General features: G+C 46.3%; 1 protein-coding gene across 3 annotated transcripts in view; it reads right to left on the bottom strand.

Annotated features, from left to right (window-relative positions):
- LOC146202542 (uncharacterized) overlaps window positions 1-26421 on the bottom strand; it is a 142872-nt gene that overhangs the window by 34225 nt on the left and 82226 nt on the right. The window contains exon 2 of one of the 3 annotated variants that reach the window (XM_084588208.1): window positions 1597-1718. The exons of 1 other annotated variant lie outside the window; for it this stretch is intronic. The gene's annotated coding sequence lies outside the window, so the exon portion shown is untranslated. Of the gene's footprint in view, window positions 1-1596; window positions 1883-26421 lie in introns of those variants that run through there. One more of the 3 variants, XM_084588207.1, reaches the window with a different exon arrangement.

Here is a 26421-nt window from a genome sequence, read left to right as displayed (position 1 = left end):
CCCATAACGTTCGTCGACGCGCGACAGTGTCTTCTGCGCATGCGCGGCGGTATACCGTATCAACACGCGGTTCTCGCCTCCAAGCTCGTCAGCGATTCTGAATCGAAACAATCATTAAATGAAACCCGAAGAGAAGCAACGGAAACGGTGAAATATCTTTTTGCATGCTCACAACGAAACATCGCGGACAGGCGAGTGTCTGGTACAAACCCCTGAGGCACTGAAGCCGCTTTGTTCCGTCGTTGCAGTGTAATGTCGCGCATCAGGTGAGTGGGCCATGCGTGAATAAAATACATAATAAATAAATAGCATACAGCCGCGAAAATCATTTCAACCTATTGCCAAGCACGCAGGTCAGCGTCCCTGGCGGCTGCTTTAGGCAACCAAGCCACCACCACAGCCTGACATCGTGCATGTTAAACATTCGCTTTCTCACGTTGTGTGTCGCCGCCTTCGTCAACGTAGATTCGTGTGCAAGTCAGTTCCAAAGCAAGGGCCGTACTGCGCCGTAAGCGCTAAAGACTTTTAGCATTGTTCTACGTCGTTACTGCGGGAAAGAGCAAATATATAGAGCTGAACCTGCCGTCTGCGCTCCGGGCATAGATCCGGAGCCTTCTATTGCTCCACACATTTCTGCGGAAAATGTCATTGAGCTCAAGCTGACTTACGTGACAAACCGCTAAGGTTAGCTCTACCAATTTTGAAGTTAGTTTTTTTTTTCTTTCTGCCTACTAAGTGGCGTTAATCGGTAACTCAGGACACCGTTATTACCATCATTATTTCTCAATTGTTGGTGCAGTTTACTTTTCGGCCCTACCATTTACGCTCGAAATAGTCGTTTGGGCCTCTTTGCAGTCATTAATATGCTGATCTCCTTAAGAACGCGTGGCCCGTTCTTGTAAAGTTCATGAAAGCGCTCCCTTCAACGTCAGCTGGCTTTCGCTCGCGCCGCTTTCCGTGACCAACTCAGTAGTGCCTCGCCCACGCTAGAATGCCTGCATCGTTTACTGCCAGCAGCTCCCGAATGCCGTGCTTCATTGACTTCTTCCAGCCGCCAAAACAAGGAGCGTGAAGCGGCACTGATCTCAGCAGACTTGACCTGCTGTACGTGGGACCCGTGCGTCCACCTCCGTATCACGCGTCACACATGGTTCACATGTGCAGGGTATACGTACTGGACGGGCGGCTTCCTCGTGAACCTCGCCTAGATAGGCATCGCAGTCTGTGATATACCGGCCCGGCGACAAAGCCGACCCGTAATTTTTTTTTTATTTTCCTGTCTCCTTCTGTCTCCTCACCTAGCTTTCTCTCTCTCTCGTCCTCTCGGTTCTCATCCGTGGTTCTATACTGTACGTTTGTCACGTCTTTGTGCTACGCCGTTCCTTGGGAAACCTCGCGTATTTAGGAGTGTGGCGATAAGGTTGCAATGAACAAAACGCGCGAGTGCCTGCAGCCCGCTTTCCTCCTCCTGCAGAGCAACCGCCAACGTGCGAGAGCGCGTCCCGAACGGTTGTAACGCGTCTAATGGGGCGCACTTAGAGGCGGCCGCCGAAAAGCGAGAAATTCGCGGCAGAGAGACAAGAGAGTTCAACCGACCTGCTCTCCTCGGTGGGTCTCCTCCACCCCTCCGGCGGCCCGTCTCTTATCGAGGACAGCCCGGGCTGAGGCGGCCAACACAATTACACCCAGGGGCACACAGGCGCCGCCGACGTACACAGCTGCGAAAACGGCGCCATTAAACGCCGGAGCGGCGGAAGCCGCGACCACGCTGCGCGGGAGCGCCTCGCTCGCCGACCAACAAGAAAGAACACGTGTTCTTTAGCAGCAGGTACACACGCACACAGATATATGTGTACATCTTTTCTAGTCTCGCTTTGTCGTTTGCCTCATTCTGCCCCATCGCTCTCTCCAACGGCTGTACACGCTTTGCAGTTTTGTTCCTTTCTCCCGTTATTTTTTCTTCCCTCTTCATTCTATACACGAACACAATATTGGGCGACCTTTCGCGATGTGTGTGTTGGCTTATTGTTTGACCGTCTTGCCTTCGACGCCGCTCGCAGCGTGTGCACTCCTGTCTGCGCTGCAGGTTTTCGCGCCCCTTTACGTCGGATGCCCGTCGTTACTTCGCGGGTATATATTTTTTCATCTCCCTCGTCTCGACATGTTCTCGCGCCTTGGCTTTTTTTTTTTTTTTTCGCTGTCTTTTTCTTTCCTCCGTAATTCTTCTGTCGAGGCGACATGCATATACGGCCGCTGCCGTTGCCTGACGAAGGCTGCTTCTACCGCCGAAGGTGACGGAAGCCCTTGATAATGGCCGGCCGTATCTCCCCGTTCCCATTACCAGCGACAGCGAAAAACGGCTATAACTCCTTTATTGCATTGTCTTTCACTCGACCATATCTGGCGCAATCTCCGCGGAGGTCTGCCGCGGTCGCTTGCTTCCGTCGTCGCTTTTTCTTTCTGCACCCTCACTCCTCTCTGCAGCCCCGCATAACCCTCCCTACCGCCGTCCTGTCTCCCCAATACATCACGCGGACCCGGGTGTCATGTGCGAGTGAAACGTGTTGATTACGGCATGCGCGGAAACACTTGCACGGCCTCCCCCAGGCGCTCCTCTCCGACATTCCAGTAGCCACGTTTTGCTGGAAAGCACTGTTTCTTCATTATTCATCCCTGGGTGCCCTAAACAAACGCAACAAGAATAATAGTAATAAAAAAAAAATAACAGGACACGGAAAACGCTCGTACATTGTATGTGGGGCCTTCGAGCGATAATAAAGGTCAAGACATGGACCAAGATTCTATATAGGAACCTGTACATGCAGATAGGAGCGAAACGTTTTCTGCCCCTGCCATAGAATCGCAGTAACACCGATTGCTTAAGCGATTGTTCGCGGATTACCGCACTCTTGCTCTGCCATTCTTTCGATAACGTATATAACTTATATCCCCACACTTACACGGCGACACATGCTGCATATCCTCATTATTATATGAGCAATCTATCTACTTTTACGCCGGTGGGTTTTACAGCGCAGACGCTAAACTGGGTTCATGAAAACCTGGCGTGTAAGCCTCAGAACTCACCTCTGCCTTAAAACCTGCCAAATCTGCTTGATTTCACTGCGCAGTGACGGAGGTGTGGAAGCTCGAAGAGATATCATGTTTGCAAAAGTTGTTAGCCGTTTCTTATCTTTTGCTATTTCTCTCCATCGTTTCCTATAATACTTTTCTACGCTTGAATGTCACATAGAAGCTCATGCCCGCGAGGCCCAACTCGTCTACTCGGTCACCTCGCTCTTCGTAACGCTTAGGTTGGGCTGGTGCCCGGAAACATGTCTGGACAACTAATCATTTCGCCGTAACACAACACTGTAGCCGTCTTCGTCGCGTTGCTAACGCAGCTGCAGAGGGCATGCACCTAAACCATACCGCGCGTGCGTTCGTTTACTGTGCATTCTCCACCGCTTTGGCGCAGCTAAAAACGTCCGGAGCGAAGTAACTTGGTTCTACAAAGAACTTAATTTACGCGGCGCGGCAGGAATTGAATACTCGGTGCACTTGTCTTAATCAGCGCGGCAATGAGCGCATATTCCAAGTGCGCACGCTGGTTTCAGCGTAACTTTGACACTTGGCGCACAAGGGGCAGCACCATAATTTCATTATGCTGCCCAAGGACTATGAAATTTATTATTGTGTGTTTCTTTAATGATAAAAAAAACAAAAATGGAAGTAAAGATATGTTTGCCAGCACAGGTATCTGCTATCAATTATACTGAAGCGCCTGAACTGGGGCGACGGAAAGAAAGGAATAACGAGGAACAGGGAGGGGAAATCACATAGGTGAGCGACAGGGAGAAATAACAGGGTAAGGTGCGAAAATTTTGGGCTCTGTAAGCCCGCCGCAGCGGCTCAGTGATCGTCTACTGAGCCGGACGACCCGGGTTCGACCTCGACCGTGTCGGCGGCCACATTTCGACGATGCTAAACGCAAGGCGCGCTGCACAGCGATGTCCGTTTACCTTAAAGAAGCCCAGGTGGTCGAAATTACTGGAGCCCTCAACTGTGTCGCCTCTTATAGCCTTAGTTGCTTTGAGAAGATAATAAACATTGAGCCGCACAAATCCTATCTAAAGGTGCGGACTTGACAACATTTTCTTTCCCCATCTTGCTCAACGTAGAACAAAATTCCCAACGTGATTTTGTGCCAGGTGCAGACCATACTGTATAGGGACTTCGTGCTCTTTTTCCAAAATTTTGCGCTCCGAGCTTTTTTCTTCCCTAAAAGGGATCACAGGGAAAGTGCAGTTCGACACACTGAAAGCTGAAGGCACGGCGCGGAGAGCTCATGTACTTTTATAGAGTAGAGTTTTCAGTCAGCTGAACATGATTTTCAACCTAGTATATTTCAAATATGCCTTAGAAGCGAAAAGTCAAAACAAAGACACTGACGGGGCGCTTTGCTGATATGTGTCCACGCTAACAGCGTCCGCTACAGCAGTTGTTGCACCAGTTCGATTCGCGAAATAATAAAAATAACGAATGCGATGCGCCCCTACGTCAGCCTAAGTGCAAGGTTTTTTTTTCTTTTTGTCTTTCCTATCGTTACTTAGCCGTTCTGCCATCTGTAAAATTCCATGCACGTGGACAGTGGTAAGGACGGTAGATAATTCACCTTCGCTTCCTGTCAAAGAGCAACACTGTGCGTAAAAATTTAGCCGCCAGCTCCAGCTGTTCCCCATTGTGACTTCTTTTTATTAATTTGCACGGATGATTTGACAGTGATATGAGTCCTTTAAAGCAAGTCGACCCTTGCTGATTAAAATAAGCTTCGTTTCTCTTATGCCGCGCGGTCTCCTCCTCTTTAGCCTGCCGTATTTTTCTCCCTGATATTTGCACCGTTGCAACCTCCTATACGGTCGCGCTTGTATCTTTCACGCACATGCACCTCTTTATTCGGTGATGACTCAGTTATTAATGCTCGCTTTTCAAGTTTCTACTTCAAATCCAAGTATTTCCGCATACTTGAGAGAATCCATGGCGGCTGACGCCCGCTTTGTCCGGCGATGACTAAAGAAAGCTTCGGCTGTGTGGATCGCTTCGTGGCAGTAAACCGTCCGAGGACCGAAGAAAACAGACAAAACTGATTTCTTGCTGACGGCTGAAGAGATCGGAAGAAGGAGTAGGAAAAGGTCATTCGATTAACTTGTGAACGGTTTCTCTCTTCTTTGCCTTGTCTTTTCTGTGCGTTTTTGTGCGCGTGTTGAGGAGGCGTGAGCGCCATTCCCGCGCCGCTTGAACACTAAATTATTCGTGGCATAAAATGTAATTTTGCTGATAGACTATAGCTCTACTGGGATTCTCTTGCTCCTTCGCGCGTTCATTTCCTTTATGCTTTTCAGCGCGTGCATGACTGATCACGGGCGAAATCATATAGCCAATGTCACTATAGGGATCCACGCAGCATCAGCGGGATAAAGATGTCGACAAGCGTGCAGTCTCTCTTCCTCCTATTCTGTCATTGCTTCCTTTCTCATTACAGGGTCAAACTTCTGCGCTAGAGCTAGAGCTCCACTAGGAAATAGCTGCAAGGGCATATTTATGGCCTACCCGTAGATGCGACAGAAGCGCTTATTGCTTAGGTCCCTTGACTTTTCAAGGAAAGCTGCTCTGGCGTTTTATGAACAGCACCTGCAATTATACGCCCATTTTTGTCCTAAGCGATGTATAGTAATGACAACGAATACAAAACGCTGGTAAGAAAAAGGCGCCATGACCGACTTAAGCTTACCTACGGGCTGCGTCATCAGTGATTCTGGTCAAACAGCAACTGTCTTCATCGCCACATGCTATGCATATGTTGGTTTTCAGCGCGTTACGATGCACTAACAATTGAACAAACGTAAAAACATGCAGGACGAACGTTTTTGAATCGCTGGTGCATCGTAGCGCGTTGAGAACCAACATGCAGAACCAACTGGTCCTTATCGTAGCAATGCATGCATATGTTGTACAGATACAAAAGAGTGCCACTTAAAACCATATAAATATAAAATTTAGCAAGCCTACGTTCTTCTAATATAGCTATGGGCCATCTCCATTGATCGATTAGGTACAAACAAGCAGCAAAAATAAAGTCGTAGATAGCAATGATTAGATAAACGTTTCCAAGAACCGAACAAGAGTTCAGAGGGACTTCAGTATGCAAGCCAATGCTTCAACAAGTGGACTTGTCTTCGTTTGGGTTCCACTTGTCTAATCGCTGGCATGCGGACTGTGGCTCCCCATCAATCATCGCTCGGTTTTCCATAACCCGCTTTGTGTGCCCATCTACTACCCTTGATTATATCTCAAACTCGACAACAGAAATATTACATGTTCTATCGTTCATGCGCACATGTACCTTTATACGAAGAAGCAGCTGCTATATTTGAGCGCAGTTTTGTTCTGAAAATTAAATACTATAAAACTTCGCCGTAAATGTCACTTTAACGCTTAGACAGAGAACATGATTTTTTTTTTTTAATGAGACTGGCGGAAAATTAATTTTTATTTTCTTTCCACCCACCGCAGTGGTTCGGTGGTCATGGCGTTCGACTGCCGAGCACAAATTCGCAGTTTCGACCTCAGTCTCGGGGTCGGATTCAGACGGCCTAAGTTAAAGCTACGCCAAGACGGACGCGGATGCATCGACGCAGTTCACTGCGCCTAAAGGTGCACCATCGAACAGACCGAATTTTATAAGTGTCAGTGAAGCATGTAGATGGCAGAGAAAAATAAAAAGGTAAAAACGGCAGTGCACTTAGATTTTGGTGCGCATCACTAAATCCTGTCAGATCGAAATTATTCCTGAAACCTTCGCGACACCGCTATAATCGCAGTCATAATCCATCATCATCAGCCGGACTATACCCATTTCAGGGCAAAGGCCTCTCCCATTTTCCTTCAATAACCCGGTACTGTGCTAGCTGCATCCACTGCGGACTTATTAACCTCAACCAGCCACCTAATTTTCTGCCGCCCCTGTACGCTTTCTTTCCCTTGGAATCCAATTGGTTGCTCTTAGAGAACATCGGTTAACATCTCTTCGAACTACATGTCCTGCCCATGTCCATTTCTTTTCTTTCAATTATGGAGTGATATTACCTCGAGTTATTTCTCTGACCCACTCTGCGCGCTTCCTATCTCTTAACGTTACACCTAACATTTTCGATTGCGTGGCCGTCTGCGTTGCCCTCAACTTAAGTAGAACACTTTTCGTTAACCTCCATGTTTCAGCACCACAGGGGTGTACCGGCAGTCATACTCCAGGGTATCGCTTACGCATAGTAACGATTCGTTAGTCACACTATAGGCAGGTATTTTTGCTAGCTTCGCTCACAGCCAGAGTGTCGGAGGTCGGTTTTGGCTTTGCCCACAAGTAGTGACAACGCTGGTATACGCAGAAAACATATATATAAAAAATTAACAACTGTGTGAAATAATAAAGAATTTGAATACATGAGTGCTTATGAGTGCAAATTCATGCTCTCAGGAAGAAGCCAAGTTGGAGATCAACATCGTGGCAGCAGTTGTAATCATATGTCGTTCCTTCGCATGCGCACCCGGACGCCTGAAGCATTTCTGTATATGTATATATATATATATATATATATATATATATATATATATATATATATATATATATATATATATATATATATGTGTGTGTGTGTGTGTGTGTGTGTGTGTGTGTGTGTGTGTGTGTGTGTGTGTGTGTGTGCGTGCGTGCGTGCGTGCGTGCGTGCGTGCGTGTGTGTGTGTGTGTGTGTGTGTGTGTGTGTGTGTGTGTGTGTGTGTGTGTGTGTGTGTGTGTGTGTGTGTGTGTGTGTGTGTGTGTGTGTGTGTGTGTGTGTGTGTGTGTGTGTGTGTGTGTGTGTGTGTGTGTGTGTGTGTGTGTGTGTGTGTGTGTGTGTTTTAATGAATGATGTTCATAGAGTCACCACAATTATAAACACTTAGAGCGGTTGTGGAACACGCTAGCATGACTAGACACCTTCTCGTTTCGGTCCCCTGCCGCCAAATCGATGTGGCGCGGCTGTAATCGATCACCGTCCACTGCACACAAGTGCGTGAGGGCGGCGACGTTGGGATGCTGCACCTTGGCGGAGACCACATGCTTGGCTAGGCCGAGCATCCAGCTCAAGATGAGGCTTCAATGAGTGAGTGCATGCGGCGCTAAAACAAAAGTGCCAAAACTATTCCATTCCGTAGTGCCCCCGGTGAACAAGGAAAGGTAGCTGCCGATGAAGGTGATATACAGCAAAAAGTTTCAAGCTGCCATTTTTTCTCCTTCCTGTTCATTCTATACCATCTTGTTTCTGCCATAGCGTGCACCCAGTAAGCTATATCATGAATTTGCGCTCAGTGGCAATAACAGCCTGTTATGGGCAAGGTGCTAAGTGTTGTGTGAGCCACAGTAGCTATATGACCAGTACAGAACGAGAGCTGCACAAGAGGGCTAGGAGACGGCATATATGACATGAATGTAAAGTGTAGGAAAGAGCCTACGCTCAAGCAATGCAGGTGAGTCTTTTATTTGAGTACCAACGAGATGACGTGATGTTGGCAAAAAAAAAAAAAATGTCTTCAGAGTTTAACGCACGATGGTGACATCGTAGTGGTAACCAGAAGTCAGATATATATATTTAAACCATCGCAAGTGCCTCCCGAGAACAACGCAGCAATTTTGGGATTTAATTTTAGAACTTAAACTGTACTAATCGGGGTGCAACTTCGGATTTTGCCTCGCTAAGTACGAATGACCTTGATCCAATTAAGTTTAGGTGTCCATCTAGAACTGAGACAGGTGCTGCTTCCTTTCCCCAAAAACGAACATAAGCAAAGATGTAACGAAAAGCGCGGAATGAAAATGCGGTGTGACTTTGACATTATTAAGTATAGGTGTCCGCCGCACAGTGAGACAGATACCCCGCCTTTCCTTTCTTACAAATTAAGTGTAGGTGTCCACCGAAAAGCGGAACAAATACTGCGCCTTCCTTACAAAAATCTCGGAATGAAAAGTCGGTGTTAAAGGCGATACTGTGTCTATTCTAAAAGGCATAGCATGAGCGTCCCCCAAATTCAAACCATCAAACCGTGTACAACCTAGCTAAACCATGCAAAGCCACTCAGTTTTAACTCGTACAACAATGTTCAATCAATGCTTAAACCCCCACCATATTTAAGTCGCAGATAATCATATTTGACGGTGTGCAACAAAACTATTCACGCAGTGGTCGCATAATGAGGGCATGACATACCTGGAGCAGGAGCATACGAATATCGTTCAGTGCACATTGGGCACGCGCGACTACAGGGAGCATTAGGCTGTATTGCAGCCCCTCTATACCACATGTCACCAACCAAACTTTTCTAGGTGTGACCTCTGATGAGTCCCTCTCACGGTCACCACACGTCCAATACCTTAAGATGAAACTCTCTTCATATATCTCTATCTTTCGTATGCTCCCAACAACCAGAAGAGGCACCTCTACTTATTTATTACGACTTTATGGAGCACTTTGTGAAGGCCTTCTTCCCTTATAGTCTCCCTGCTCTTCAGGGCATTTCCCAAGCAAACATAAAGCTGCTTGAATCCATGCAAGCCAAAGCTTTGAGAGTATGCCCAGTTCTTCCAAAGAACACCTCCTCAGTGAGTGCTCTGTCGGAGAGCAGACGTCAATCTGCAGCAGTGTTTTTACCACATGAGCTAATTCGTGCCCAGCTGCGGTTTGCGCGTTCACCTAGCCATCCATTTGCAGAGCAAATTATGACAGCACTCTCTCAGCTTCTCCCGAAGCAATACCAGCACGCAGTCCCGTCATCTTTGCCACCCTGGAGGTTTGCTTCATGCCAAATTTGGACGACTCGTCATGGTATTAAATGTAAACCCATACCCCTGGACCTTCACTTAAATACCTCGGCCTTAGGCACATCTCTGCATACTAAAGTGCACAATACCACGTCTACACTGATGGCTCTGTAAAGCCTGTCTCCTCATCCATTGTCCTCTGGATACCATCAATCTACACCACAATCTCGACCACACTCAGTCACCGCACTTCGGCGACGGCTACTGAGCTAACAGCTCTGCGAGAAGCTATTACATATATTCTGCAACAATCCCCTGCAGCAGAGTTATCACCAGTGACTGCCGCGCTGCACTGCGATTGTTAGTCGTCAAGGATTCAAGAACCGCTCGTCGTCTACTTAAATAGGACTGAGGCCTGCGCTGGCTACCTGCTCACTGCGGCATCGCGGGCAACGGCTACGCTGATGCCGCTGCAAAGATAGTATGACGATTCATCAATGAGGATCCCAATTGCATTCCCACGAAGCGAGACTTGTGGCTATTGGATCCTGGCGTTCGCAGCGCTCTCTGTGATGTGGTCCGAAACATAAGTACCGACGTTTACACCGAATAGACCCCAATTGTGGCTTTCTAATGCCACACAGTTTGAACATATGCCATCGTAATTCTCTGGACCGAATTCGCTTCAGTGTGTCATACGCAGAATACTTCCTACACAAAAACGGTATACCCGGCAGCCCTCTGTGCTCTGCATGCGATGTGTGTGAAGATTTTGAACATTTGGTATATGCTCCTGCCAAATTTTAAGGTTTATTGCACACCGCAAGACATTACGTTGTAATATAGGCCTAGTTCAGGACAGAACCTTGCGTCTTGAACATGTATTCGGTCCCTGGTGCGATGGGTCTTCGGCTGCACGAGCCAGAAATGCCTTATTAACTTTTCTTAAGGACACAGGGTTGATAGAGACCCAAATTCACTCATTTCATCTCATCTGCGTGTGCGCATGTGTGTGACAGCGTGTGTGACCGATTTCTTTAATTCATTTTTTTTCCTTCACTTTTCAACTTCATCGGAAGTAGCATGCCAGGTTCACCACCATGGTAGACATCCCCATCTCATTAAGATCTCTCTCTTTCTGTCTCTCTCAGCACTGACTAACAATGATAAGGTGTATATAAAGAAGACACGAACAAATTAGAAACCGAGAGAACCGTGCTCACAATGAAACACGGAACAGTTTGCGATTATCGCAAGCCTAAAGCTGCGCGGGACACGCAGAAAGGCGTAATGGTTCCGACGATTCCCCCGAGTAACATGCTTTTATCATTAGGCTGCATTAGCGGTAAAACAAACAGCGTTTGGAGGACTCAGGTTGGGCACAAGGCTCGAATGGAAGGATACCAGGATTTCCGTGCTTAATTTGCGGTCTCGCCACGGGCACACAATGTCAGTCTTCCAAACGCTACTCATCTCTTGAAGCAAGAAAAGTTCGAAGCAGAATGAGCGTGGAAAAACGTTTGAGATGAACGAGCGAAAATAAGCGGGAAGCAAGCGTATAGTCAACTCGCAAGCGAAAATAATTAGTTGAGAACGGTGAACAGTAACTATGGAACTATGCAAGAACTATAGGGCCAATGATATAAATATGGAGGAAGGAAAAGAGGCCACAAAGTGGTTTCATTGGCCGTTTACTACAAAAATACGCAGGAAGGGAAGCAGACGACCTGTGGGAAAACAAGAAGGGGATTAGAAAGGGGAAACGATCTGTATTGGATAAAAATGCAGGGGATAACCTTTTAAAACTACAGATTATACCCTCTTAGATGGCGGAACTATGAAAGAAAATTTTAGACCAATGTATTCATAGCTGACCGCAAGGCGGAGTGGGAAGTTTCCTTCAACTGCGAAGCTTTTGCGAAAGTTGTGCAGATTTCCTCTGCAGCCGTGTGACTACCCTCGGGTGAATGGCAGTGAATATTACTCCTTTAATTGAAGAGAAATATTTTCAAGGCCGATGTATGCGGTGGTCGGGAAGTGGCTAAACGTGGGTGTATCTATTTTGGGTGTAGAGGCTCTATGTTTCAGGCTCTTCTAGAGGCTCTATGTTTCAGACGTACTGAAAGGTGAAATTTCATTCCCTATTTTACCTAATCAAAAGGAAAATAAAAAATTTACGAGTATTAGCACCTAAAAGACGAGCTCGGCAGCATCCCCGTACACACTTTTCATGTTCACATGATACGAACTATTCATCTACGGATCTATGCATACGAACAGGTGGGGAGCATGAAGACATGCACATTGAAAACGTTGCATAGCACTATAGGTGAGAACAGAAAGGGAACCGGACAAAAGACGGTAGTGATGTAGCGCTACCGTACATGGTGGCAGGTGGACGAAAAAAAAAAAGAAAAAAAAAATGCTGGTGGTTCAACTGCGGTTAAACCTAGTGTGTACAGGATAGCTTCTTTCGCGTCCCTCTCCTCGGGCTCCATGCTGCAGCAAAGGCCTGGTGAGCTGCGCGCTCCTCTTATACGCTGCCACAATGTGACGTCAATTATAACGTGACACCGAACCATATGCCCACGTCATAGTTCATCGCTTTTACTTTCGACATTTGACCTTGACGTTTGACCTTGGCCTTTGTTACCATGGGGAGCGACACAATAACGTCACCGCAAGTGCTTCGTGGTTTGACCTCTGGCTCATTTGAAGGTCATATTCATGCACACGGAGACTACGAGTGCGGTTTTGGTGACCGGGCATGGATCGGAAAGTTGAACTCGCGATTCAGACCTGCAGCATCGTGTACTGAAGCTATCGTTTCAAGTTTTCGGGACCACCCTGGAAAAAAAAAACAAAATGGCTTCCTGTCCGTGACGCATCCGTCAGCTGGCAACCGCTTTTCATTTTTCGTTGTGCAGCGGCATCAGTGAATGCGGACAACTCACTAATGTGGTTTTACGGACGGACGGGCAGACGGACTCGCTGAACTAGTCATAGGGCTTATTCATCGACTGACTGATTGATTTGAACTCCAAGACAACACTGTGGTCTTTCAAGAATGTCCTAGTGGCTATAGCGCGCTCAGTTAATCGGGTGTGTGGTAGAGGTGTTACACAGGTCATAAGGTCGCTGATTAAGCTCCAGGAACCATCTGGCTTAGCCTGGCCTATAGGATATGTATTTAGTGCTGTTGTATAGTTAGTAGATAGACCTATGCGTAGACCTGGTATGGCGTATGGTTAGTAAACCTATAGGTAGTGTGCAAGGCATGCACACTGTACACCGATCACCGGGATCTGGTATATCTCCTGTCAATTCAAGGTACTGGTAGACGGCCGCTACGCATAGCGCGCTGGGAAGAGAGACTTCTCCGGTATAACTATACGGTGCAATGCCGGAAGGGATTGGAAAACCAAGTTGCAGATGCTCTGTCCCGTCTTCCAGTTGCGTTACAGCAGGATGAAGCGTCGACAGACGAAGTGGTGGCCGTTGATTCAAGCGCCATCGTGTATCACTGAAGAGCAATTCCAGCAGTTTGGATGAAAGCGACACGTTGCAACGAGTCATTTCTTACGTCCAGTCGTCATGGCCTTCGCACAAATCACTCCCGGTTGAGTTTAGCCCATATTGTAAGGTGCGCCAAGAATTGTCCGTTGTTGATAACTTGTTGCTCCGCGGAGATATTGTTAGAAGTATTGACGCCGCAAGTGGTCGCCGCAGCACATGAGGCCCATCCCGGAATTGTCAGGACAAAGGCACCTATTCGAGTGCGGTTTTATTGGCCGGGCATGGATTGGAAAGTTGAACTCGCGATTCAGACCTGCAGCAGGCAGCAGACAAGAGTGCTAAGGTATCTGCTATTTCAATGCAGCTGATGCCTTTTCCAGACGGCCCATAGCAAAAGGTAGCAATCGACAGCGTGGGTTCTCTGAAGCGGGCTCCGCATGACTGTCGGTTTGCGCCTACGCTGGTGGACTTGGCATTGAAATCGCCCATTAGTACAGTATACTGCGTCTTTACTTTTCGCATTGCCGATTCTACATCTTCATAGAAGCTTTCAACTGCCTGGTCATCATAACTACATGTAGGTGCATAGGGCTGTACAACCTTCAGTTTATACCGCTTATTAAGCCTAATTACGATGCCTACAACCCTCTCATTAATACTATAGAATTCATCTATATTACCCGCTATATATATATATATATATATATATATATATATATATATATATATATATATATATATATATATATATACATATATATATATATATATATATATATATATATAGGGAAAAAACAGGCAGGAGACAAGGCAGTAGGTGACTATGGCATTGGTTCTAGGAATAGCAGTGGGGAGTTACTAGTTGAGTTTGCAGAGCGCAATAACTTACGAATCATGAATACCTTCTTCAGCAAACGGAAGAACCGGAAATGGACATGGAAAAGTCCTAACGGAGAGACTACAAATGAAATCGACTTCCTAATGTGTTCAACCCCCGCCATTGTGCAGGATGTAGAGGTAATCGGGAAAGTGCGATGCAGTGACCACAGGATGGTGAGGTCCCGAATTAGCCTAAATCAGAAGAAGGAACGCAATAGATTAGTAAGGAAGAAACCCATCAACGAATTAGCGGTGAGGTGGAGGGCAGAAGAGTTCAGGATCTCGCTACAGAATAGGTTTTCAGCTGTAACTGAGGATGGCGACATTACCCTAGAGGCAAGGAACAATAATTTCAGAGATATCATTACTGAGTGCGCGGTAGAAGTAGGCGGTAGGATAGTTAGAGAGGATACCGGTAAGCTGTCTAAGGAGACGAAAGATTTGATTAAGAAACGCCGGAGTATGAAAGCTTCCAATCCAACAGACCAGATCGAATTGGCCGAGATATCAAAGCTAATCAATAAGCGGAAGGTGGCCGATATAAGGAAGTATAACATGGAGAAAATTGAGCATGCTGTAAAGAACGGGGGAAGCCTTAAAGCGGTAAAGAAGAAATTGGGCATAGGCAAAAACCAGATGTATGCGATAAGGGACAAGGCGGGCAACGTCATCACTAATATGGAAAAGATAGTCAAAGTAGCCGAGGAGTTCTATACAGATCTCTACAGTAGCCAAAGTAGTCAGGACCGTAATGAGATTGGCGGTAGGGAAAAACAGTCAGACGTTCCACCAGTGACGAAGGACGAGGTCAAGAAAGCACTAGAAACTATGAAAAGGGGGAAATCAGCTGGAGAGGATCAGATCACTACAGATTTGCTGAAGGACGGGGGGGATATCGTGCTAGAAAACCTGGCCACCCTGTATACGCAGTGCCTGGTGTCATCGACGGTACCGGAACCATGGAAGAATGCAAACATTATCCTCATTCACAAGAAGGGGGACTCTAAGGACCTTAAAAATTACAGACCAATCAGCTTACTGTCTGTTACGTATAAGGTATTTACTAAGGTAATCGCTAATAGAATCAGAACAATCTTGGACTGCAATCAAGAAAAGGATCAAGCAGGGTTTCGGAAACGGTACTCTACTATCGATCATATCCATATCATCAATCAGGTGATAGAAAAATGCTCGGAATATAACCAGCCCTTATACATAGCATTCATTGATTACGAAAAAGCATTTGACTCAGTTGAAACCTCGGCGGTGATGCAGGCATTGCGAAATCAGGGGGTAGACGAGCCGTACGTGAAAGTGCTGGAAGATACATGTACTGGCTGCACAGCAACCATAGTTCTGAATAAAGAAAGTAACAAAATTCCCATAGAGAAAGGTGTTAGGCAAGGAGGCACAATCTCCCCAGTACTATTCACAGCTTGTTTAGAGGAAGTATTCAGAGACTTGGAATGGGAGCAGTTAGGGATAAAGGTAGATGGAGAATACCTCAGTAATCTGCGATTTCCTGATGACATTGCCTTGCTAAGCAACTCGGGGGATGAACTGCAAATAATGATTGATGACCTAGACAGGAAAAGTAGAAAGGTAGGCTTGAAAATCAATATGCAGAAGACTAAGGTAATGTTCAACAGCCTCGGGAAGGAACAGCAGTTTACATTAGGTAGCGAAATACTGGAAGTAGTAGGCGAATATGTCTACTTAGGACAGGTAGTAACCGCAGATCCGGACCACGAAAAGGAAATAACAAGAAGAATACGATTGGGATGGAGCGCATTTGGCAAGCACTCGCATATTATGACTAGCAGCTTACCGGTATCTCTCAAGAGGAAAGTATACAACAGTTGCATCTTGCCTGTACTCACCTATGGGGCTGAAACGTGGAGGCTAACCAAGAGAGTTCTACTTAAGTTGAGGACAACCCAGAGGGCTATGGAACGAAAAATGGTAGGGGTAACATTAAGAGATAGAAAGCGTGCAGAGTGGGTCAGAGAAATAACTCAAGTTACCGACATTCTAGTAGAAATTAAGAAGAAGAAATGGACATGGGCAGGACATGTAGTGCGAAGACAGGATAACCGATGGTCGCTGAGGGTAACAAACTGGATTCCAAGGGAAGGAAAGCGTAGCAGGGGGCGGCAGAAAGTTAGGTGGGCGGATGAGATTAAGAAGTTCGCAGGGGTCAAGTGGATGCAGCTAGCACAGAACCGGGTTAAGTGGAGAAATATGGGAGAGGCCTTCGCCCTGCAGTGGGTATAATCAGGCTGATGATGATGATGATGGTGGACTATTTTTGCAAAGTGGCCTGAGGTACACTTCTGCTGCGACGTCTCCACAGCTATAGTCACAAAGTTTTTACTTTCTGTATTTCCCCGTGAAGGTTCCCCGGATGACATCGCGTGTGACAATGGGCCACAGTTAACGTCTAGAAAGTTTGAGCAGTTTCTAAAAGAGCGTGGAATCCGCCTTCTGCATTCATCCTTATATTATCCGACAGCGAACTGGGGAGCTGAATGGTTCAACAGAGTTTTCAAATGGTATGCTCAAGCGTAAGAGCAGCGTCCGCTTCGTCAAGCAGTAACCGAGTACTTGGGAATTTAACGCTGCACTCCACACGCTACTATGGGGCTTAGCCCTGCACTACTGCTCCACGAACGCGTACCAATAACCAGACTTGATGTCGGATAACCGTCACCTGTCTTTTCCAGCCACCCAGACTCGGAGCTGGAGCGCCTGTGCGAATGGGTGAAGAAGCAACAGCAGTACAGCCAGAAGTATACGAACAGTCGCAGGTCTGCGAAAGAGATCACTGTGAAAGTTGGGGACTTGTGCGGGTGAAGAAAACCTGCCACATCCTTCAAGGGGGACTTCGTTTTCGCGGGTCCCTGCAAGGTAACAAAGAAACATGGGCGATCGGCTTTTCGTCTCGAAGATGGCAAGATATGGAATGCGTCCAAGCTGTCGATGGTTCTAGCGGCGCTTCAATCGTGGAACCCCATTGAGAGTGGTTAAAGTCAGCATGGCGCTTCCCTGATGCCTCACGAGGGCTCGGACCAGTCCATTCTTCGGACCGCGCATGGGGCTTCTCCTGACGCCTCACGAGTACTCGGACCAGTCGGACCCACCTCATGACAAAACAGGGACGTTGTCTCCAACGCCGGAGCATCTACGTCGTGTACTGCCACCTCGAAAAAGACGATCGCCTGGCCGATACGGCTACGAGTAGTGTGGACACTGTGTGAACAGACCACGGGATGCTTTGTGATCGTTTGTGTAACTGCAATGGTTTATATGTGCATGTACGTTTAACAGCGTAAACTCTTTGAGATGATGAAATACGTGCTAACCTACTGATTTACCAACCTTAAGATAAAGGAAGAGGATATGTTGTATAGTTGTTTCTTGTTTCTGTTTCAATCTGAACACCGCCAGGGGGCTACAGTTATGTATATATACTGTATGCATCATTGAATAAACGAGTTTCGCTCCATGTTTTGGCTGTTGTGGTTCACGTTCTTCAAGGGCGGTGCACGCATACACTACAGGTGGGTCAAGTTCCAAGTTACCCGGACTTGGGGATTATCGGATTATCAGCAAAACAACTCATCACACTGAAGTTACATAGAGTACGTCTTCACAGGAATACGGCGCCTAAGAAAAGACGCTGCAGGCTATCTTCTGGTCGCTTGATTTGTAGGCTACGGCAGCGTGTGTCGGATTGGTCTCGTACAAAACAGTGATCTAAATGTGCGCTGCAGATCACACTGACAGATGAATGCCTTGATCGGCTTCAGAGAGGTTGCACATAAGCCTTCCGAGTCATCGATCGTTACCTTATGGTTACATTCTCGAGCACTCCTACGTTTATGAAAACCGAACGCAAAGACCAGCCGCTGTGATGGCTTAGTGGCTTCGGTGTTCGGCTACTGATCCCAAGAATCTCACGGCGGCCGCGTTTCGATGGTGGGGAAACACAAAAGCTTCCGCATGCTATGCGATGTCCGCGCCTGTTTAAGAAATCTACGCGGACTAAATTAGGCCGGGGCCCAACACTACGGCGTCCCTCATAGCCACATGTGTCGCTTCGGGACATTAAATTCCCCACATACCGCGAAAGAAACCGTTACCGTCTTTTTAGAACGATAATTAAATTACTTTTATTGATTACATAAGGGTTAATTCAAGCGACGACTAGAGCGTCAGCTTCAACATCAACATGGCGCCGCAACAGGATATTAAATTACATTCCATGTACCAACCCGGCATCAGCTTGCCAGAGGCGTCCAACGAACGCCGTCAAGGCGAAGGTGTTCAGTTGAGCGAAGCGTCTGTCAAACGGGATGATTTCCGCAATGAAAAGACACGCATGATTGTCGACTCTCCCTCAACAGCGTAAAGACGTTGCGGGCTCCACAAAAGCGCGGCAAACAAAGCGCACGCAATTCACAGATAGCCTGCGCTGAAAGCACGAACATTGCAGCACGACTCGTCGCAAAGACAAAGAAAAACAAACCGGGAAGCACGGGCAAACGCCTGCCCTTCCTTCAGCCCGGTTTACGGCCCCGAAAACAAGCAATTGCGCTCTCCTGGCACGTTTATTAGTGACGCGTACTGAAAGCTCGGAAGCGAAGAAGCTGCTCACCTTCTACGGCGCGTAAAAATTAACAAATGCCTGGCGGGCCATCACTGCCCAATGTTTACACCGCCCAGTTGAACTGCCCGAACGCGGAGCTGCGAAATTGCTCCCAGCCCAAGACAGCTTCTTACGACTTGTTCGCGAAACGCCAGAAATGTTATATGAGCAAGGAATTAAGGAAAGACAAATAAGTCAGAGAGGGTACGAAAGAAAGAAGTATAATTGAAAACGAGGAAGATACATTCACGATTCTCCTGACATCGTAGGCTTGCACTAAGATCGATGTGTGGCGCTTCTCGCCTCGTCTGGTGTTAGGTCTGCGAAGGAAACCGACGTGAGCTTGCGCCGTTGCTGCAGTCTACGAAACAGCGTTGAGTGAGTTTCATGTTCAACCCGTACGCTCACGTTGTCCTAAAAACTTCCGCCGACACGAATGTGACGTGTTCTGTCCAGTATTCGCAGAGACGATGAAAACATGTTACAAAGTAAGCGACTCGTGCCTTTTGTCTTTGGCGACAAAAACAAAACAAAACAAAGAGGAAAGGTTTCCCGCTTCGTAATAACCCGCTTAGGAGGCAGGACCGAGACGGAAGACAGGCGCGCATGCCTTGGAGCTCTCTTTGGCTCCGGTAATTATATATTCATAAGAACTGCTTCAGTTGTCCTGGAGTCAACACTTATTTCATTCAATTAATTCGCAATGAAAGCGGCTGAAATAGCGGCGTTGACTGTCGATGAAATGCTTAACGTTTGCGTTAAACGCATTTTGTATTAGCATTGCGAGGAGGAGTTCAGTTGCGGGCTGCAACATTCGGCCTGCTATCTGTGCAATGCACTGATCTCCATTAGTATTGCTCTTGCGGGATAATTGGTTCATTGCAGATAGGGGTACAACAGCTCAAAAGAGGCAGGCCAAGAGATATAGGAACGAAAAACTGTGCCCGTGGTGTCGTTTTTCTTTCTATATGTCTCTGGTGTTGTCTTTTTTGCGCAGTTCTACCCCTATCTCCATTGTAACCTTGATGCCCCATTGGCGCTTTCCGAGGCGAGCGCGAGTTAAGCCAACGGAAGTCTAACCGCGCCTGTCCCGGAAGGCGAGCGTCTGCCATGTATTGCAGCGGAAAAAAGTCGCGATTTTCGGCCTTTCGTTCGCAGTGTTCAGCGTTGTGCTCGTAGAACATCCGCCCTTATATAAAAGGAATAAGCAGGCTGAACGCGAGAAATCTGAGCATCATTTGGAGAACCAAGTACAGAAAAATTGAGGAAGAAAGGGAGGCAGGATTAACCCAACAGGCGGTAGACGAGAGCGTAACATATTACACTACGGTACAATTCTAGTCTTGCGTGTGTAGAGGAGCAGTAATGAAATAACAATGAGATCAATTTCATCTTGACATCGAAGTAAGAAGCAAACTGCGAGGGATGGTGGAAATCCGGACACCCGTATCCCTGGAGCGGCACCAGCGGTGCGAGTTGCAAGCAGCCGATATGTCTCATCGCGTTGATGGTTGCTGACGATGTTTATTTCTTTATGACATCATTACCTGCCCGACACATGCTTTTCGCTGAACTCTATCTGCACAGACACGCTTGTACAGCTGCACTAACAAGAGCGCGTAAAAATATCGGGCTGGTCACAGGAGCATAGCGCGAGAGATTACAACAGGAATGAAGGAAAAGCGCTGTTCTAAGTCCACTGCACCCCGTATGAAAATATAAGTACATTCAGACATAATAGCTTGTCTGGTACAATAACAAACAGCACTTTGATAGCCTCCGTTGGACAAATAGTACATACCATTTGCAGCTGGGTGTTTGAACGAACCGACAAGCCGCGTCCTCGCATCGGCTGACTCGAAACACAACTCTATACAGCATTCAGCTGTCTAGAGAAGGTTCCCCCGGCTTTAGAGCAGAGGAACATGCATCACAACGAAGCCCAGCATTGACGACGCTAGCGGAACGGGTATACACAGAGTAGAGCAGACAAACTTCTTGCGTGCCGTCTGCAGCGGTGTCCTATCGTGTGCTGGTGTCGTCCCATTGAAATTCATAGGGTCCGTTTTCCTGACACCTCTTTTCCAAAAACTGCTGGTATTCTCATTCAACTAACGGCGCAATAGGTGGGCATTGCCGTTGAAAAAGGCGAGAAGGACGAATCGACAAACTGTGAAGCAGAAAACAGAAACAGCAACCGAAAAACCGTGCTGATAGCCCATTTCGAACACTGTCAAATGCCGACTCCCTGGACAAGACCCCTTACTTCCATTGGCTTCACCTACAGGCACATGGTGAGACGTTCGGCCCTCTAATAGAGATCAGTGGAGTAATCTTTTCATCTTTTCTTAATCGGATGGAGAGAAAGAGGCGCGTTTGAATGACCATACTCTGTTCACCCTTTCTCTTTCTCCCTCGTACCTGAAGCGACGTGTTCTTGGCCTTCAGAGCGAAGCTTAAGGTCGACATATTTCTCAGAAATGTGCGGTCATATACTTAAAAATATTTTATGCTATTTTCTTCTTGCTGCTAGAAACAAGTAATCCTTATACCTTTTGACAAGTCACTAGAACAACAAATACACTGAAAATTGTGCTTTTTATGCGATACAATAGAAGCCTCGTTTGTGTACAAATCTGAAATCCACGACATCGCCACGATATATGACGCCGTGGATCACGTAACATGATCGAGCGCTGATAGGTTGACGACGTGCGTGACGTCATGAGACTACGCTGTCAGTTGCGTAGTCTCATGACGTCACGCTTGGTTGTTTCATGGGTTTGAACGTGTCTGTACATATCGGAATTGGTTGCCGCAAGCATGGAACCGAGGAAAGTCCTGTCGCAGACTTCGAAGTGCGTCTACGCCGCCGAAGCTACTCGAACCGCGTCCCATGGAGAGAACAAGCGCTCTGCTGCAGCTGCTGAGGGAGTGCGTCGTTAACATCGCAAGAAACGCCTGTCAATAAAGCTGGGGCCTTGCGTTGGAAGCAACAGATCAGCGTCGACAATGAAAGCGAAATAGGCAACAAGAACAAATGGCAAGCCGAAGCGGAACTAAGCAGAAGCAAAGCGAGTGAAGCTTCAAGACGATGGCGAGGAACGCACCCCGGGTCCGAGCAGCCGCATCTGCACAGATAAGCTGAATGAAATGTGCAATATGTCACAGTACAATTCGTGGCATAAGGGCGCACAACAAGACCCAACATATAGGTATCGCACTGATGCCGTAATAAGCTATTGGCTTCTCCCCTCCCCCACACACACGCAAATAAATTCTCTCTCTCTCTCTCTCTCTCTCTCTCTCTCTCTCTCTCTCTCTCTCTCTCTCTCTCTCTCTTTTTTTTTACCACAGAAGCATTGCCAAGCACCTTAGCTCATCCTTTGGAGACATGGTCAAGTATTGTCAATAATCGAGACCTAGAGGGGCGTCTCAGCTTATCCATATGACTGTGTTACGGAAGAATGCTCCCGCGGTCAGACTTGAGAGTCATGCCTGTTTAATAAATTCACGATAAAATCACGCTCTTTTGCCGACAAAAGAAACCCCGAGAGAAGCCTAGCAGTCGCTTTTTCGACGCTGCAACAGAAATAAACGAGAGACAAGGAAGAAGTCGCTGTCTGCGTTTGAAACCGCCCGGCGTGAAAGCGCAACGGTAAGCGGTCGACGTGGGCTTTGGAAAGTATTTAAAATCCATGACATCAACCATGAAGATTGTACAACTCATGAATGATAAAACCAGGAAGTCAGGTAAGCAAGACTCGCCGATTGCTCATTAGCCTCTCCTGTTTGCAAAAAACCAGCTGGAAAATACATTTGCCAGTCACTCGCTTTAGTTTTATGACTAATAAATAGCTGTGAACTTCTGCGCTTTTTCGCGCTAATGAGTGTATTAATCCTGTGTTATTTTAACTATACATTAGACATTCAATCGTTTGAACAGTTGGAAAGCGCAAACAGTGAAGTAAACACTTTCTGCGCACTGTCTTCTCGGAGCACGCGCCTTACTCTGTTAGTTTCTTGAAGGTAATGGATGGAATGCGTGCGGTTAATACAAGGCCGCTACGATGCAGCTCTTTTCCTTTGATTTCATTCACTTATTTTCCTTCGACCGTCGGTCTGACTAATTCTAGCGAGAGCGTTGGGCAATTGAAACGTGAAAAAATTTAAATTAAATGTCATTCTAATGAAATCATTGTCACCCTTTCCCCATAATCCCTGCATAACGAAGCCTCATGCCACCGCGCACGCATAACGTAATACGGCCGCCATTTAGAGAGTCGTGTCGAAAAAGCGGACGAAATGTGCCAGGTATATGGTCACATATGCATGTGTTCAGAGATGTTTCATAAAATTGTGACAAGTTTACACAGTACCTTCCTCCTATTTTAGACAAATCATTTGTCTGCAGCATACAGCCTGATTAGCTGATACGAAATGAACTGTGGTAGTCCCCTGCAAACGGTTCACTACAGCGTGAAAACATATGCAGTTTTCATGCTCTTTTTGCATATAAAGGCTCATCTATCTCATTAGCATGCAAACGTTCGTGCGATAGCGCTTTAAAGGCATGTTTCTGCAGCAAAGCTTTGAGGACAACGCCTATATATATACATGTGTGTGTGTGTGTGTGTGTGTGTGTGTGTGTGTGTGTGTGTGTGTGTGTGTGTGTGTGTGTGTGTGTGTGTGTGTGTGTGTGTGTGTGTGTGTGTGTGTGTGTGTGTGTGTGCGCGTGCGTGCGTGCGTGCGTGCGTGTGTGCGTGTGTGTGTGTGTGTGTGTGTGTGTGTGTGTGTGTGTGTGTGTGTGTGTGTGTGTGTGTGTGTGTGTGTGTGTGTGTGTGTGTGTGTGTGTGTGTGTGTGTGTGTGTGTGTGTGTGTGTGTGTGTGTGTGTGTGTGTGTGTGTGTGTGTGTGTGTGTGTGTGTGTTGGAAAGAAGCCAACAGTCGGCAAGGCCAAGGAAAGCATTGGGGATTGTACTTTGTCGTTTTTTTTTTAATTTTTACTTCGGTAATCACATAAATTGGTAATGTAATCTGTTTACTATTATGACGAGTACCCTCATTTCCCCTTCATTTATATGCTTGTAGCTTACGGGGGTCTCGGTTCTGGCAGTCTTGAAGCCATAGGTAGCGTAAGAGGGTTCTAGCACAGCTTTCGCCCTCGCCCTTGATCACGTTCTACGTGACGCTAGCGGTAACACAAGATGCTCCACGTTCACCGCTATGGTTGAGGGCGGCGCTGGTGAACACTCTCAAGGTTCTTATACAGACAACATTAATACCCCAAAAAGCAGCAGATGGGACAGCGGCCGATGTAGCTCAGTTGGAAGAGCACCGGACGCGATATTCGGAGGTCGTGGGTTCGGTCCCCACCATCGGTACGTTGTTTTTCCTTCTGCTTTGTGTTTATCTTTCCCCTAAACAGATTACATTACTAATTTATGTGATTACCGAAGTAAAAATTAAAAAAAAGAAGACATAAAGTACAATCCCCAATGCTTTCCTTGGCCTCGCCGACTGTTGGCTTCTTTCCTTCATGTATTATAACGAGTACCCTCATTTGCCCTTCATTTATATATATATATATATATATATATATATATATATATATATAAATGAAGGGCAAATGAGGGTACTCGTTATAATTATATATTTAATTAATTATATATATATATATATATATATATATATATATATATATATATATATATATATATATATATATATATATATATATATATATATATATATAATTTTTTTTAAGCTCAGGCAAATGAGCAAATGACACTGTTCCGTGCGTGCGCGCCAATCTTCTTACACTAGTTCGTGTGGCGTGTATATCATGAATTAAAATCGCCAATATCGGCCGAATTCCGCGCCAGAAGTCACGTGTGGTCAGTTGAACATCCAGCGGCAGCGCCACCCTTCAGTGCGGAAACTTGCGAGGAAAGTGCCACATTGCAGATCAATGTCAAAAGGGGAGCCAAGAAAAAAAATAATAAACGTGCCTTGTATGATGTTGGATGTGCACGGTCTCCCCAATAATTTTGCAGAATACACTAGTAGCAATTTCGACCAATCAGCACCGCGAAAATATCGGCAATGCCATCAAAATATGGTAGCAATCACGCCTAATTTGCGGCAACGTCAAATAATTGATTCCGACATCGCGATGCCTTGCCGCGACTAATGTGCAGCTGTGTTATAGCCAAGGGTAAGTGATTATTGACTACCGTACCCTCAGAAATTTTCTGTAGTGACGATTTTGAACAGGCGCTACATATGTATTTTGACAGTAATTTTCTTTTTTTTTTGTGTGTGTGTGTGTTACCTTATAGGCTGTAAAAATTTATATGCAGGTACCTTGTGTTCTGATTGTGCCAAGGTCACCTATCAGTGCAAAAATTGCTTCTTTTATTTTAGTATTTTCTCTTGTTGCTTATGCCTAGTGCAACAGCGCGCGTATTCTTGTTATAATACTTCTCTATGTTAGCAGAAATATGCCCACCTGCTTGGCCTCATTGAGACTGCAGTAAGTACAAAATAAAATAAAATAAATAAAAGTTCTTGCTCTCACAAAATTATTTTATTTTTGCACAACGTTCGCAGTTTTATATTTGCTCTCAAAGGTTAGTGCCGATGAATTATGCAAAATGAAGGCAACAATAATGTCAAACCGCCATTTTCTTAGAGCAAGAATGTTATGGCAATTGCCGTTTCTCGTAAACAGGATGCCTGAAAACCAGCTGAAATCCTGTCGCGACAAAATCACAGTGTCGCGACAAAAATTACCCGAGAGCCACGCGCGGCTCACACCTCACGAAAATTCGACTCTTTGAAAAACACTTCGTTGCATTTGGATCTGCAGACACAAGACGACTGTGAAGAAGGCTTGCAAATTAAACTATACTCTAACGTAGCAAGTCTTAAAGAAGCGCATTGCTCGAAGTAACTTAAAAAAAAAAAAAGACGCTCTAGCGCGTGCTATGCATGGCATTTTTGCTACCACATCAGGCTTTGTTTCTGTATACGCAACGCTAAGGGATCTTTCGCACGTAATTAGAAGGCTCCACGGAGCATTGGCAGAACTTTGTCACATCTACATTCCTTGTAAGAGAGCGCAGTATCGCTGCTCATATTTTCTCCCCCCCCCCCCCCCCCCCCCCCCAGTCTGTTTTGTTAAAATCTTGCGCGTACTCGCTGTACATAGGGTGCATCACCTTAGGCAGCCATTAATATCCTTCCCTGCATAACGTTGGGGTCGCTATCGCAATAATGAATGTGATAAACCGGGAGCATTTAATGGTGTTTTTTTTTACTTTGTTGATACACTTCAGCTTTACCACTTTTTTAATGAGAAAGTATTGCGTTTCCGATAGCGTTATTAATTCTACCTTCTGTTCTACCGACTCTGTAAACCCCGAGATTCGACGGAAGCGCTCGCTCCAATTACCTCACGGGCCAGGCCCATCTGCATCGTGTGCGACCTCATCGGTAAATTCTCATTGATCCAGAACCAGACT

This window comes from Amblyomma maculatum, chromosome 1, assembly GCF_055883805.1.
Source record: "Amblyomma maculatum isolate TAMU_Amacu chromosome 1, ASM5588380v1, whole genome shotgun sequence".
Taxonomy (NCBI): Eukaryota; Metazoa; Arthropoda; class Arachnida; order Ixodida; family Ixodidae; genus Amblyomma; species Amblyomma maculatum.
The sequence above is the reverse complement of the archived record's forward strand: the minus strand, read 5'-3'. Positions and strand labels throughout refer to the sequence as shown.